Source organism: Hevea brasiliensis, chromosome 5 (genome assembly GCF_030052815.1).
Source record: "Hevea brasiliensis isolate MT/VB/25A 57/8 chromosome 5, ASM3005281v1, whole genome shotgun sequence".
In the NCBI taxonomy this organism is placed as follows: domain Eukaryota; kingdom Viridiplantae; phylum Streptophyta; class Magnoliopsida; order Malpighiales; family Euphorbiaceae; genus Hevea; species Hevea brasiliensis.
The window spans coordinates 100,073,636-100,090,922 of NC_079497.1; the positions used below are offsets into that span (position 1 = coordinate 100,073,636).

The following is a 17,287-nucleotide window of genomic DNA, read 5'->3' on the forward strand; positions in this document are numbered from 1 at the left end:
TGCTGGATCATAAGTTGCAGACAATGAGTTACCACCTGGTCTTTGATTGTAGTTCCCCATATAATCCACTTGCTCACTTGAAAAATCTTGATTAAGTGCAGAAAAATCTGCTGCACAATTGACATTTGCAGCTCTAACTTCTGCTAAATTACTAGAACCTCCAGCTGAAGAATCTACTTTCATGCTTAGCTTGTCCATTTTCCTTGTCAAAGTATCAAACTTAGCATTAATCATATTCATGGCATCAAGCTCAAACATACTAGCTGGTTTCTTGATCTCATTCCTCTCACAACTCCATTGGTAGTTGTTATAAGCAATTTTACCAAGAGCAGAAAAAGCTTCATCTTCAGATTTCTCCATAAGATCACCTCCAGAAGATGCATCAATTGTACTTCTAATAGCTAGTGAAACTCCATTGTAAAAGTGTTGAACAAGCATCCACTTAGGAATCCCATGATGTGGACACCTCCTTTGCAAATCCTTGTACCTCTCCCATGCTTCAAACAAGCTCTCATCATCTCTAGGTTTGAAAGAAGTCAACTCATTTCTTAGCTTAGCTGTCTTGCTTAGTGGAAAATATTGAGCTAAAAATGCTTGAGAAAGTTCATCCCATGTTGTAATAGAACCCGGTGGCAAAGAATGTAACCACTCTCTAGCTCGGTCCTTCAGAGAAAAAGGAAATAATCTGAGTCGAATTGCATCATCAGAAACTCCATTTATCTTCAACATATCACTGATCTCAAGAAAGTGTGCTAGATGCACATGTGGGCTTTCACTTGGATTTCCTCCAAATTGTGATTGTTGTACCATCGGCAGTCTGAGCTTGATTCAAAATTATTAGCTTCTACTCTTGGTCTTGTGATACTTGGCATGAAATCCCCAATGTTAGGATAGGCATGATCCTTCACAGAGCGGTTGTTATTGTTGTTGGCCATTTCTTATTGTAATTGCTCTTGCTCCTGTGCTCTTTCTTGTTGTTGTTGAGCTTTAATTTCAGCTTTTCTCCTCTTAGATTCTGCTCTTAAAGCTTTTGCTATCTTTTCTATTTCTGGATCAAAGAATAAATTGATTTCTTCACTTTTTGTCCTTCTCATAAAATAAAGCACCTGAAAAACAAAATAAACAAATTCTCAAAGTAAAACGGTAAAAAGAAAATAAAATAAAATGCCCAAATTAACCAAACAAACAATTGTTCAATATCAAACAAAAAATCAAATCCACGGCAACGGCGCCAAAAACTTGATGTGACTAATCCGCAAGTATACGGGTCATCTCAAGTAATAAAGTGATGAATCAAGTATCGTTCCCACGAGGATTTGCAGTTTGAGTACCAAACTATGAATGAAGCAATTATTTGGGCTAATGATTAATGAATAAATGGTAAATGTAAATGAACAAGGTAAATTGATTAATCTAATTGAAATGGGTAAAGAGTAATAAATAAATTCTAAATCTAGTTTTTAATTAAACTAAATTAACAATGGGTAATTTAAATGAAAGTCTAATTATATTAAAAATGATTCCAGAGTTGGGGGTTTATGCATAAATTATTTGGGATTTGTCTTGGGCATTCCAATTTTTAGGGAAAAATAGAGTTTGAAGGAAATTGATTCTAAATTCCTTTGATATCTTTTTCAAGCAAACTAAAATGTGTTCTAAAATAACCAAACCTACTTTCGTATATTATTTGATTACTTTAAAACCCATTAAGTTTTGTAACCAATCATTAATTCCTCTTAAAATCCTAGTTTATTTCTAAATCTAGGTTATTTTAAGTTTCAATCATTGATTATCTATCAATGACTTTTACCTTTTCGGTCCTTCAATCAAAGATTAATACAATACCCAATGGGTACCAACATTAGGCAAGTAAATCAAGCACACAAGGAAGGAATCAAAACTCATATTTATGTAAAATAAGGAAATACCCAGTCCAAATCCACAAATTAATCTAAAACATATTTCCCAACTCTGAAATCTAAAGAGTTCACTCACTTATGATGGTATTTACAAGAAAGATTGATGGAAAAGTAAAGAAAGACATGATAAGAGAACTAAAATAGAAAAACCCAGGTAGAAGAACCCAAAACTCTAGTTTATGGAGCTCCAAAAATAGTTGCAGCAGCTCCTCCCCAAGAGAAATGGCGTCTTCTCCTCTCTCTATTCTATTTTCTTTCCTTTTTATTTTTCCTCCCTTTCCTCTTGTGGCCAAAAATTAGGAAATAATGAATTTTAATATGGTCCTAAAAATTTGCCCTAAAAGTAAATAAGAGCCAAGGAGTGGATAGGAAATGAGGTGTAAAATTAGCCAAGTCAGCAGCATTTTTCACGTTCTAGGCAGTCTGCTTAGAGTTCGGCTTAACCCTAAGCAGTTTCTTAGCAAATTTCAGCTTCTGGTCACACTGTCTGATTAAGGTTAATTAGACCCTTAGCAAATCTCAGCAGACTTAGAGTAAAATAGACTTTTCTGCTCATGCTTGACTTGTGCTGCACCTTAAGCACTGCCACTTTACCCTAAACAGGATCTTAAGCAAAGTCTCAAGCAAATTTCGGCTAACTTGCTCTTTCAAGGCTTGATTTCTTCAACTTTTCTCAATGCTTAAAGGATTCCAAATTTCTTCAAATCACTTCCTAATGCATTCATTGATCCTTGATTTGCCACAAAATCCTATCAAAAACAACAAAATTATGAAAATCAAATATAAAGTATCTAAAGTTAACAAATAAGCTAAAATAAAGCTAAAAACATAGAATATACTAAAATATAAGGGCAAAATGGATGCAAAAGTACCCTTAAATGCCTATATGAAATGAGTATAACACCTATGAAGAAGCTATATTAGATATAGACTCTTTAAAATGGATTGACGCTATGAAATCCGAAATTGATTCCATGTATAAGAATTAAGTTTGGGATCTTATTGACCCACTTGAAGGTATTGTACCTATAGGGAACAAATGGGTTTTCAAGAAAAAAATTGGTTATGATAGAAAGGTATAGACCTATAAGGCAAGGCTAGTAGTGAAAGGGTTTCCCCAAAGGCAAGGAATCGACTATGAGGAGACTTTCTCGCATGTTGCCATGCTTAAATCAATTAGGATTCTATTAGCAATAGCTGCATACTATGATTATGAGATTTTGCAAATGGATGTCAAAATAGCTTTTCTCAATGGATACATTGAAGAAAACATTTTCATGGAACAACCTAGGGGTTTTGAATCCCAAGATAGTTCCAAGGTATGCAAGCTAAAGCGATCCATTTATGGGTTGAAACAAGCTTCGAGGAGTTAGAACATCCATTTTGATGAAGCCATTAAGTTATTTGGTTTTATAAAAAATGAGGATGAGCCAAGTGTATATAAGAAGGTTAGTGACAGTGCTATCACTCTCCTTGTCTTATATATGGATGACATACTATTGATGGGTAATGACACAGGTATGTTGACAATTGTAAAGGTATGGTTATCAAATACATTCTCCATGAAAGACTTAGGGGAGGCAACCTATATTCTTGGGATTCACATCTATAGAGATAGAGTGAAAAGAATAATTGGTTTATCCCAAAGTCTATACTTGGAAAAGGTGTTAAAGAGGTTTAACATGCTTGATTCCAAGAGAGGATTGTTACCAATGAGACATGGTATTCACCTTTCTAAAGAGATGTCTCCAAAGACACTTGAAGAAAGAGATAAAATGGCCAGGATTCCATATGCTTCGGCTATTGAAAGTTTGATGTATGCAATGTTGTGTACTAGGCCGGATATCGCATATGCTGTTAGTTTGACTAGTAGGTATCAATCCAATCCAGGTTTGGAACACTGGATAACTGTCAACAATATCCTTAAGTACTTGAGAAGAACTAAGGATTTATTCTTTATTTATGGAGGTGGAGACTTGCAATTGGATGGTTATACTGATTCTGATTTCCAATCAGATATCGATGATAGAAAGTCTACCTCTAGGTATGTGTTCATTTGTAATGGAGATGCAGTCAGTTGGAAGAGTTTCAAATAGAGCATGACTGCAGATTCCACTACCGAGGCTGAGTATATTACTGCATCAAATGCTGCAAAGGAAGCTGTTTGGATAAGGAAGTTCGTGACAGAACTTGCAGTAGTTCCTTCCATTGAGTCAGTAATTCCACTTCACTGTGATAACAATGGAGCAGTCATACAGGCTAAGGAATCCCGGTCTCACTAGAAATCCAAACACATAGAAAGGCGCAACCACATTATCATAGAAATAGTTGGACGAGGCGATGTAGCCGTGCAGAAAATAGCATCAGCTAAAAATCCAGCTGATCCATTCACTAAGCCTATGTCAGAGACTCAGCTAGACCAACATCTTGAGAAGATGGGTCTAAGATATTGTAATAAATGGCTCTAATGCTAGTGGGAGATTGTTAGTAGTATGCCCTAGAGCATATCATTTAGTATGTATCTTGTACATGGTTTTATTAATAAAAGGCATTTCCACTTTTCCGTTTACATAATATATTTATGTGTAATAGAAAAGGTCCATTGATATTTTATTAGAAATTCTATTCTTAAGTTGTTAAGAATATGAGTGACAGTATTTCTAGTACAAAGTATCATAAATAGGTTCATAATCGAGGATACTTCACAATCGAGGATACTTCACAATAAGGACATGACTTATCCAGAAAGATTGTATTCATGTTTATTCCCAAGTTATTTATATGAGATATAAATAAGATAGAATGGTGAGTCTCATGCCATATGACAAACATGATAGGCACTTATACGTGATAACTAGGTCGAACTAGTGACACTTATGACAAGCACATGGAGTTTACTCTTGTCAATGTATTGTCATAAATCATATCAGTGCATATAATCTTTAGATCTGAGATAGCACAGTTATCTTCTATATAGGTGATTTGAGTTTGATACTGCTTTCATACTTGTACTGTGTATGGGTATATGGGCATGTGTTGGCTCCTACTAGTTATATATGGAGGTAGGTGTTGATCAAGATGGAATCTGTTCCTCTAAGTAAATGGGGATAAAATCATATGTTCATTTAATTGTTCTTGATGTTTCAAGTTCCTGGCCAGGACAGATAGATTTAATCAGAAAAGAGTTTCTGATGAGAAAATCTTTTCAATCAACAACTAGAATTAAAATAGAACATAATATTCATAGCAAATGGGGTTTGACATAAACCATGACTCCAGCTTGAGTTGGAATTTTGTAATAGAGAGATTCTAGTGCATGGTAACATATGATTATAGGTTCATTTAAGGTAAACCTTATTACTGATTGGGTGGCCATGACATGCTATGCTAGGTGTTAACCATGGTCTATGAGGTGCATAAAATGATTTAGAGAAATCATTTATGGTAAGAAAGAGTTTTGATGATATTAAGAGTTAATATCATATCTTATTGCCAATTAGTGATGAGCCTAGTAGGTCACACGCATACACAAGTAATCACCTAATGAAATTTGATTTAATTAATTAATTAAAGAGTTTAATTGATTAATTAAGTAGGTTTGGTTTGTAATTAGATTGCAAAGTCCCTAGCATGACTTGAAACCAAATCTAGGTTATTAGATGTATAGTTTAAGTTAAATTTATATTTAAAGTGTTTAAATATGAGTTTAATTAATGAGAAATTAATTAATAAAGATTAATTAATTGATTTATATTTGATATAAATTGATTAGAAGAAGAGAAATAATTATTTTGGGTTGAGAACTCAAAATTAAGACACAGGGGCATTTTGGTCATTTCACAGGGTGACATGTGGCACCCTGAGATGGTGACACATGGCACTACACATAAGCTTGCCAAATGTCTTTTAATCATGTAAGATGATTAAAATTAAGATTAAATATAGATTTGACACTTGGCACAATGTGATTGGGTCAATTAAACCTACAGCCAATCAGAAGGTGATATGTAGCAAGGGTTTTAAGTGGTGACCTACCTATATAAGTGTAAGGATGAAAGAACAAAACACAACTAGCTGCTGCCTCCCTTTGTGCCGCCACCCTTGAGGCTGCCATTCTCTCTTCTTCTTTATCTCTCATCAATTCCAAGAGATTAGCAAACAATCTCTTGAATTAAAAATACTAGAAATTGTTTCTAGTGTCCTGTTTACATCTTTAATCTCTTAAAAGGAAAAACTTGATTTTCTAATTAATAGAAAAAGCTTTAGAAACTTTTCAAGGGCTGTCATAGGTGATCTTGGTGTGGACAAGCAAGAGAGACAATATCTGGTGTCCTAAAGACGCAGCCCAAAGGTGCCAAACACACTGCAGTACATCAAGAGGTTAGTGCACTTGTTCTTGATCTAATCTAGGGTTCTAAAAATTAATCTAATTAATTTTAAAATTTTAAATGGCAAATATAGATCCAAAAACATATTAAAAGAATTTTAATATATTGTTTATCATTGAAATCAAATAGATAAAAATAAATCTTGCATGGTGCATGTGACCCTAAGTGAAAATTTTTGAATTAAATGATATAAACTTGTGTTTTTCATACTTCCGCTCCTTCACTCATAACCTTGCACACGACAAATGACATAATCTCTTAATGGCTAGCCTAATTGTTGGATGATGTGTGTAGGGATTTTCTATGAGAACATATTCATATTTGGATTACGGTGATAAATAATAACAAAGGAAACTATCACAAGCATTGCATGAATTTGGAAGAGAAAAAAAAGGATGAATGGGTTTGGGAGAAGAAGAACAGATAAATGAGTAAAAAAAATTATGTTCATACCAATTTGTGATCTCCATAAATAAATGTGGTAAAAATTGCAACTCTTGTAGGCCATTTCTCCATCATCCCACTACAGTAAACTCTGCAACAAAGACATGAATTGGTTTAGGTGGCCCTTATGCATCTTCAATTTGTGGTTAAAGGAATACTTTGCAAACTCATTTTGATAAAGAGAATCGATGAAGTAACCGATGGAGAAACGATTTTGCATAACAGAAGAGACAATTAGTTTGGGAGAAGAAGAGGTGTTTTTACATGCCTAGAAGATTTTTTGTTCTTCTAAAACTAAAAGAAAATGTGTTTAGTTTTGGGAGAAGTAAAGGCATGTTTAAGTATTACCAATAGAGGTTCATCATAAATATGGAAACATTATTATGGCACCATTTTTTTTTTAGACTATAAGGTGGCTTTTTTAATTGTGCTAACTATTAACTGATGAATCTTTCAAATTATATTCTTGAAGATACATTCCCCTCCATACCATAAAACATTATTGTTCTTCTTAAAATATTTTACTTACTATAAATTTGTTCTCTACGTTTGGTAGCATATGTAAACATTTTATTCTTAATTTTTTCATTAATATAGCTATCTATAAAAACTAAAAATAATATGTGTGTGTGTGTGTGTGTGTGTGTGACATGCCACGTAGCCAATTATAAACTGATCAATGTGAAATTAAGTAGATAACTTGTGATCTATGTGACATGTCATATACTCAATTATTAAATTGATCAATGTAAAATTAACTATATGAGCCTTAACTTGTAATCTATGTGACATGTCACATAGTCAATTATAAATTTGATCAATATAAAATTAACTATGTAAGCCTTCACCTTTGATCTATGTTACATGCCACGTAGTTAATTATTAAATTGACCATTATACAATTAAATATATGAGCCTTCACTTCTAATCTATGTTACATGTCATATAGTCAATTATTAAATTGATCAATGTAAAATTAACTACATGAGCCTTATGTTGTGATCTATGTGACATATCATGCAGTCAGTTATAAAATTAATTAATGTAAAATTAACTATATAAGTTTTCACCTTTGATCTATTTTCCATGCTACGCAATCAATTATTAAATTTATCAATATAAAATTAACTATATAAGCCTTCACCTCTGATCTATGTGTTAGTAGTATGCCCTAGAGCATATCATTTAGTATGTATCTTGTATATATTTTTATTAATAAAAGGCATTTCCACTTTTCCGTTTACATAATATATTTATGTGTAATAGAAAAGGTCCATTGATATTTTGTTAGAAATATTATTCTTAAGTTGTTAAGAATATGAGTGACAATATTTCTAGCACGAAGTATCATAAATAGGTTCGCAATCGAGGATACTTCATAATAAGGACATGACTTATCCAGAAAGATTGTATTCATGTTTGTTCCCAAGTTATTTATATGAGATATAAATAAGATGGAATGGTGAGTCTCATGCCATATAACAAACATGATAAGCACTTATAAATGATAAGTAGGCCGAACTAGTGACACTTATGACAAGCACATGGAGTTTACTCTTGTCAATGTTTTGTCATAAATCATATCAGTGCATATAATCTTTAGACCTGAGATAGCACAGTTATCTTGTATATAGGTAGTTTGAGTTTGATACTGCTTTCATACTTGTACTGTGTATGGGTATATTGGCATGTGTTGGCTCCTACTAGTTATATATGGAGGTAGGTGTTGATCAAGATGGAATCTGTTCCTCTAAGTAAATAGAGATAAAATCCTATGTTCATTTAATTGTTCTTGATGTTTCAAGTTCCTGGCCAGACAGATAGATTTATTCGAAAAGAGTTTACGATGAGAAAATCTTTTAATCAAGAACTGGAATTAAAGAGAACATAATATTCATAGCAAATGGAGTTTGACATAAACCATGACTCCGGCTTGAGTTGGGATTTTTATGAGAGAGATTCTAGTGCATGGTTACATATCATTATAAGTTCATTTAAGGTAAACCTTATTACTAATTGGGTGGCCATGGCATGCTATGCTAGGTGTTAACCATGGTCTATGAGGTTCATAAAATGATTTAGAGAAATCATTTATGGTAAGAAAGAGTTCTGATGATATTAAGAGTTGATATCATGTCTCATTGCCAATTAGTGATGAGCCTAGTAAGTCACACACATACACAAGTTATCACCTAATTAAATATGATTTAATTAATTAATTAAAGAGTTTAATTGATTAATTAAATAGGTTTGGTTTGCAATTAGATTGCAAAGTCCCTAGCATGACTTGAAACCAAATCTAGATTATTGGATGTATAATATAAGTTAAATTTATATTTAAAGTGTTTAAATATGAATTTAATTAATGAAATTAATTAATAGAGATTAATTAATTAATTTATATTTGATATAAATTAATTAGAAGAAGAAAATAATTATTTTGGGTTAAGAACTCAAAATTAAGACACAGGGGCATTTTGGTTATTTTACAGTGTGACACGTGGCACCATGAGATGGTGACACATGGCATAACACATAAGCTTGCCAAATGTTTTTTAATCATGTAAGATGATTAAAATCAAGATTAAATATAGGTTTGACACTTGGCACAATGTGATTGGGTCACTTAAACCTAGAGCTAATCAAAGGGTGACATGTGGCAAGGGTTTAATGTGTTAACCTAGCTATTTAAGTGTTGTTATGAGAAAATAAAATACAACAAGCAGCCACACTCCTTTGTCATGCCATTTTGCAGCCCTCCCTCTATTCTTCTTCATCTCTCATCAATTCAAAGAGATTAGCCATCAATCTCTTGAATTAAGAATGCTAGAAATTGTTTCTAGTGTTCTGTTTACATCTCTAATCTCTTAAAAGGCAGAACTTGAATTTCTATTTAATAGAAAAAGCTTTAGAAGCTGTTCAAGGGCTGCCATAGGTGTTCTTGGTGTGGACAAGCTAGAGGGACAACATCTGGTGTCCTGAAGACGAATCTCAAAGGCGCAGACACGCTGCAGTACATCAAGAGGTTAGCGTAATCGTTCTTGATTTAATCTAGGGTTCTAAAATTAATCTGATTAATTTTAAAATCTTAAATGTCAAATACAGATCCAAAAACATATTAAAAGAGTTTTAATATGTTGTTTATCATTGAAATCAAATAGATAAAAATAAATCTTGCATGATGCATGTGACCCTAGGTGAAAATTTTTGAATTCAATGGTATAAACTTGTGTTTTTCACGCTTCCGTTCCTTCAATTGGTATCAGAGCCACTATTTTTGACATTTAGATTGTTTATTATATGATTTAATTGTGTTATTTGATCATGAGATGATTGATCCATTGCTGGTTGGATCAAGAGGTGTGGCGGCATGCTTGATGAACTCCAACATGTTGCGCATGGCTTTGGAAGATCATGGTGCGCATGGTTGTTATTAAATTATGCAATTGTTGCATGATGAAAGGTTCATCATATGACTAATTAAAATGTTTAATTAGGATGTTTAATCACACAATTAAATTATGATTCAAATCAGAATTTTAAAAATTGTTTGAATGTGATTCAAATCTGAATTTTAAAAGTTGTTTGAATGTGATTCAAATCTGAATTTTTAAAGTTGTTTGAATCATATTTAAATCTGATTTTTTAAAATTGATTGAATAAAATTCAGATCTGATTTTTTTAAAAAATGTTTGAATGTGATTCAAATCTGATTTTTTTAAAAAATGTTTGAATGTGATTCAAATCTGAATTTTTGAAGTTGTTTGTCAAATCTGAATTTTTAAATTTGTTTGAATGAGATTCAAATCTGAATTTTTAAATTTATTTGAATCATATTCAAATCTGGATTTTTAAGTTGAATATGAGATATTCAATTTAATTTAAGTATGTATGTTTTATTTAATTGTTAAATAGTGATATGCATGATGGATGATCATGGACTATAAAAGACCAATGTGATTGGATTTATTTCTTTTATGTTTCTTTGGGATTGTAAATTAATTAATTTATTTTAATTTATTTTGGGCATGTATTATTAAGTTTGTAATAATTTTTGGGTTGTAATTTCATTTATTTAAGTTCTTGTAAATTCGCCTTGGTATGCCAAGGATTACTATGTAATATTGGATTGCAAGAAGTTCAAGGAGGTCAAGAGCATTGGTGGAACCAGTGGGAGGAATTCAAGATCAAGTGTTGATTATGTACTCCTTCAGCAACTCTTGTAAAATGAATGAATGAAATGCACCTAGGAATGCCCTGATTCAATTCTTGGTGGCTCAGAATTGAATCCCTTAGAAAGTGCATGATCATACCATATTTACTGCTTATCCATGAATGCATGAGATGTATGGGAATGTATGCAATTATATGATATATGCATGCTAAATGGATAATGTGCAAAGTGAGACCTTAATAGTAATTAGAATGACCATAAAATCTTCCAAAGAAATGATTAAGTTGGAAATGCTATAATTAAAGTAATTATAACATAGGCCCTCCATTGGGGCAATTATTTTAAGAAATTTTAAATAGTTGCATGAGATGCAATTAATTTAAGAGATTTTCTTAAGAATAATTGTTAAGCATGAGATGTTGTAAATATGTAAATGGTTTGGTGGCCAATATTGGATGTACCTGAGGACATTAAAATTATTTACATAATTACTGGCTCAATGGGATCAACTTAACTAATGCAAGATAAGTCAATAATGGATGTACCTGAGATTTTGAGCATTAGGGGCTAGGTAAAGGATTGAACCTCACTTGAGATGTGATGGGCAAGGAGTTGCTCACTTATAGTTTATTGTAATTCCAATAATGGATGTACCTGAGGATGATTAATAGAATTATAAGAATTCAATCACCCACTAGAAATCCATCCAACTAGGATTTCCGTTTTCTACTTTGGAAGTGTAGGATTTGCTAAGTTAGTGGGAGGACCAATTTGATTAAAAGACCATAATCATTTTGGTTAATTACATAATACATTTACTAATTAATCTGGTTATTTTCTGAAGTTAATTTTCTGATAAAAATGAGCACAAAACAACCACCACCATCCAATATCCTTGCAAGCATACTTGATCACAATAGGTTGACAGAACCTAATCATGCGATTGGCTAAGAAATTTGAAACTTGTCCTGAACCTTGAACATATAGGATATGTTCTAGATTCAAATGTTCCTAGTCCCTTACCTCCAGAGGCCACACAAGAGGAACATGATACTTTGGACAAGTGGAAGGAGCATGATATGAGAGCTAAGTGTTACATGCTTGCTTCCATGAGTAATGAGTTACAGAAGCAACATGAGAACATGCAGAGTGCGAGTGAGATCCTCCTTCACCTGCAAGAGTTGTATGGTGAACACAGCAGGAATGCTAGGTATGAGATATCTAGACAGCTATTCCGTATGAGGATGTCTGAGGGACAGAATGTTGGGGATCATGTCCACAAGATGATTCGGCTAATTGAGCAGTTGGAACATCTTGACTTCAACATGGATTTCCAACTACATACGGATTTGATCCTTCAGTCCCTTCCTGAGTCTTTTGGGAATTTTGTGACAAATTTCCATATTACTAAACAGGAATGCACCTTAGCTGGTTTACTTAACATGCTGGTTATTGCCCAAAAGAATATGCCAGGCAATAAAAGAAAAGAGGCAGCTTTGGTTGCATCTTCTTCTGCTGGAAAGTCCAACAAGAAGAAGGGCAATAGGAAAAAGAAACCTCAGATTCCTGGTCCTTCCAAGAAAATAGCTAAACAGAAAAGGAAGACTAAAGCTGATGGAGGCAAAGGAAAGTGTTTCCACTGCCAAAAGGATGGGCACTGGAAAAGGAACTGCCCAGAGTATCTTGCTTCTCTGAAGGACAAGAAGGATACACCTTCGGAAGGTATGTCCATATCTTGTTATTTAGATTCTGATGATACTCATAGTTCATCTACAGTTTGGGTTTTAGATACTGGTACCAGTTCTCACATTTCTAATGATATGCAGGAACTAGCAAACAGTAGCAGCTTGTGTTCTCAACATATTAGAGTCCGGATTGGCAATGGCTCAACTGTTGAAGCTTTAGCCATAGGATCTAAATCTTTTTACATGTTTGGACATGTTTTGTGTTTGGATAATATTTTATATGTACCTGATGCTTTTAAAAACATTATTTCTATATCTAGTTTGACTAGAAATGGCTATGAATTTCAGTTCACTGATGATGTTTACAATATTTATTTTGGAAATAAATATATTGGTTCGGGTTATATGAATGATGGTCTTTATTATTTGGATAATAATGACAAACACAAATTGAATGCAAGTGATCTAAAAGAATGCAATGCCATGGTGAAAACCAACTCAAGTTCAAAATATATTTGGCACTTAAGGTTATGTCATGTTGCAGAAGATAGGATTGCAAAATTGGAGAAAATGGGGATTCTATCCTCATTGGGCTCTGAGCCTACTCCAACTTGTGAATCTTGCCTTCAGGGTAAAATGACTAGATCACCCTTTGTTGGACAAGGGCTAAGAGCTAAAAATATTTTGGAGCTAATACATAGTGATGTATGTGGTCCATTTAAAGAAATGGCTAGAGGGGGTTTTCATTATTTTATTACCTTTACTGATGATAAATAAAGGTTTGGGTATTTGTATTTGATGAAATACAAACATGAATCTTTTGAAAAGTTCAAAGAATTTAAATCTGAACTAGAAAATCAAACAAGAAAGAATATTAAAGCTCTTCGATCAGATCATGGAGGTGAATATTTGAGTACTGAATTTGATGAATACTTGAGAGAGCATGGCATTGTTTCTCAGCTGACTCCTCCGAGAACGCATACGGTGAATGGTGTATCTGAAAGGAGAAATCGTAGCCTATTGGATATGGTACGTAGTATGATGAGCTATACTGATATGCCAATCTTCTTTTGGGGATTTCCATTAGAATCAGCTTTGTATATTCTGAATAGGATTCCATCAAAATCAGTTTCTTCCACACCTTATGAGATATGGCATGGAAGAAAACCAAGTCTTAAGCATGTTAAGATTTGGGGTTGTCCAGCTTATATCAAAAAGCTAAACACTGATAAATTGGAGACCCGATTAGAAAAAGGTCGATTTGTTGGATATCCAAAAGATAGTTTTGGATATTATTTTTATTTGCCTACTTCACAAAAGGTTGTGATAAGTAGAGATGCCACATTTCTTAAACAACAGTTTGTTCAAGAAGGAGGCAAAGGAAGGCAAATAGAGTTAGAATTGGAGAATTCTGACCAACCAACAGATCAGATGGATATAGATCCATCTAGTCAACCAATACCCGTTGATGAAACATCTACAGCTGTTCCTAGTAGAACAACCAGGGTATCTCACCCACCAGTGAGATATGATTTTCTTCATGAAGAAGAACAAGAGTTGTCTACTCATAAAGAAGTAGATCATGGAGATGATCCACTTACCTATGAAGAAGCTATATCAGATATAGACTCTTCAAAATGGATTGAAGCTATGAAATCCGAAATTGATTCCATGTATAAGAATCAAGTTTGGGATCTTGTTGACCCACCTGAAGGTATTATACCTATAGGGAACAAAAGGGTTTTCAAGAAGAAAATTGGTTCTGATGGAAAGGTAGAGACCTATAAGGCAAGGCTAGTAGTGAAAGGGTTTCGCCAAAGACAAGGAATCGACTATGAGGAGACTTTCTCGCCTGTTGCCATGCTTAAATCAATTAGGATTTTATTAGCAATAGCTGCTTACTATGATTATGAGATTTGGCAGATGGATGTCAAAACAACTTTTCTCAATGGATACATTGAAGAAAACATTTTCATGGAACAACCTAGGGGATTTGAATCCCAAGATGGTTCCAAAGTATGCAAGCTAAAGCGATCCATTTATGGGTTGAAACAAGCTTCGAGGAGTTGGAACATCCATTTTAATGAAGCCATTAAATCCTTTGGTTTTATCAAAAATGAGGATGAGCCATGTGTATATAAGAAGATTAGTGACAGTGCTATCACTTTCCTTGTCTTATATGTGGATGACATACTGTTGATGGGTAATGACACAGGTATGTTGACGACTATAAAGGTATGGTTGTCAAATACATTCTTCATGAAAGACTTAGGGGAGGCAACCTATATTCTTGGGATTCGCATCTATAGAGATAGAGCGAAAAGAATAATTGGTTTATCCCAAAGTCTATACTTGGAAAAGGTGTTAAAGAGGTTTAAAATGCTTGATTCCAAGAGAGGATTGTTACCAGTGAGACATGATGTCACACCTTACCCCTCTGTAAGGCATCACATGATCCCGTAGAATACCTAATGAACTACCGCACTTCACCTATCGATAACTCATTAAGTATCCTACAAGGGATTTTAAAACAATTTTCTTATTTTTGATAAGTGGTGAGCATTTTCTAATAAGTACTTAAAACATGTAGTTAAACTAAAACTAGTTAATATTTTTGGCCCATTTTATTTTTACGCAAATTTTATAAAAATTTTGACAGAGTTCCCTCTGTATTTTGAGAAACCAGTTCATCAAATACCTGAAATAAAAGCACTTCCAATAATTTTCTAACCACTGCTTCAACTTCATACTCAATCTCAACCAATTTCTCAAATTTACAAGTTCAATAATTCTCAAAATACTGTCAATCAATATCATTCATATTTCATTTTAAACAAAACAATTTAGATACCTTATTACAACATTTACATTAAGAGAGTTTCAAAACCACAATATATATTGCAACTTATGCAAATTTTATACAAACTGCTCAAGACCCACTTTTACATGCCCATACATTCATGTGCAATATATACATCAAAAGAAGTATTTACAGTTAGGGTATAAATTATACCCGAAGACTTCAAGCTGATAACTCCACACACCTCAGCAGCTCAATCTGCTGCTCCTCTAATCTCTGTATCTGCGACAGCAATAAAGGCTATCGCTGAGTACTAGGACTCAGTGGTGCACAACATACTAAAATAATCTTTATGCAAAATTTAAATCACATTTATTCAAAAATTTAACTAAACATAAGCATTAAACACAAAACATGAATTATGAAATTTTAATGCAAACCAAGTTCATTTTGAAGTATCAAAACATATTTCATAAAACCCACAGTTAGATCATGCCATTCGAAACAAATAGAATCTCAATAGCCAGAGGCTAAAGAGAAATCACATGAATCTCAATAGCCAGAGGCTAAAGAGAAATCATATCACAAGGCTAGCTAGCTCAAATATATGGATATCCATTCACATCCTCTTCTACTGGCACACCTCAACACTTCTCCAAAGAAGGAATCAAAATTCGAAACTAATTACCCCCACTAGTCGTGCTAGTGAGGTGTTCAAATATATGGTCATAACACTGTGGTTTCAAAACTTATCTTAACAATTTGCTAAACATTGTCATTTCAAATATACACAATAACTTTCACAATTTAAATCAAACATCATAAGAATGCCATAATCCAATATTTCACATTATTCAAAACAATATGCAAAAGATGATTATAAAAGTATACGTTGTGCACAAACCTCAAACGAGTCGCCTGTTGGCCTTGACTCGACTCTCGGGTTCTGTCCCGATATTCTTTTCCACTGAAACACACAATTTTATAATGTTTCAGTACTAGAACTTAAAATAAATCCAAAATAAACTTAGCTCCACATTTACCTAGCTCTAACGTGTTAAATACGACGTTCTCGAAATTTTGTGTTTCGGGTTACTATTCACTGCACTATTCCAGTCAAATAGTTGACTTTTTAAGGCTTACTAGGTATGGGAACTCTAACTTCACCCACATACCACATTTTGGTCATTAAACTTGTTGGTTTTGGTCATTTTCTCAAAGCTTAGGTCATTTTGGCAAAATTGCCAATTTTCGGTTTTGGTTCTCCGAAGTTGCACTGTTCCATTGGTCGATATACTGTTAGAATTTGACAAAACTTCCTTCATAGAAAATGTTCCTTATTGTCTTAAGTGTATTCTCATTTTTTGATCGCCTCAATCGGAGTTTTGTAGCTCAAGTTATGGCCAAAATAATTTTACTGTTCACGTGCACTGTTCATACTGCAATTTAGGTGCTGGCAGATTTTTGATCCAACTTTGGTCAATAATTTGATCAAGTTAAGTTCATAATTTGGTCTCACTTTCTTCATATGAAATATTCTACTATGTCTTAGGTTTCCATCGGTTAAAGAATCGCCTAAATCCGAGTTTTCTAGAGAGAGTTATAACCATCCAAACCTTACTGCTCAACTGAAAATCTGCAGAGTTGCAGGTTTGGTAACTCAACTTTGCTCAATAATTTGAATGGGTTAATGGCATAATTTGGGGTGATGTTCTTCATGAAAGTTTTAAATCTATATCTCCTCTAACCCCTGGCCAAATTTCAGGTCAATTTGACCTGTCTAACTCGAGTTATGACTAAATGAACAGTTACATTTGGTTAGTTTGGTGCAGTGGCAGCCTGCTATCATTTCACTTTGGTCAATTGTTTCATCAAGT

The 17,287-nt window shown here is 33.5% G+C and overlaps 1 non-coding gene across 1 annotated transcript; it reads left to right on the forward strand.

The window, feature by feature from the left end:
* Window positions 1-448: 448 nt before the first annotated feature.
* On the forward strand, window positions 449-555 carry LOC131180539 (small nucleolar RNA R71). Its single transcript, XR_009149306.1, has one exon. It is a non-coding gene; the product is annotated as a small nucleolar RNA R71 (small nucleolar RNA).
* The last annotated feature ends 16,732 nt before the right edge of the window (window positions 556-17,287 follow it).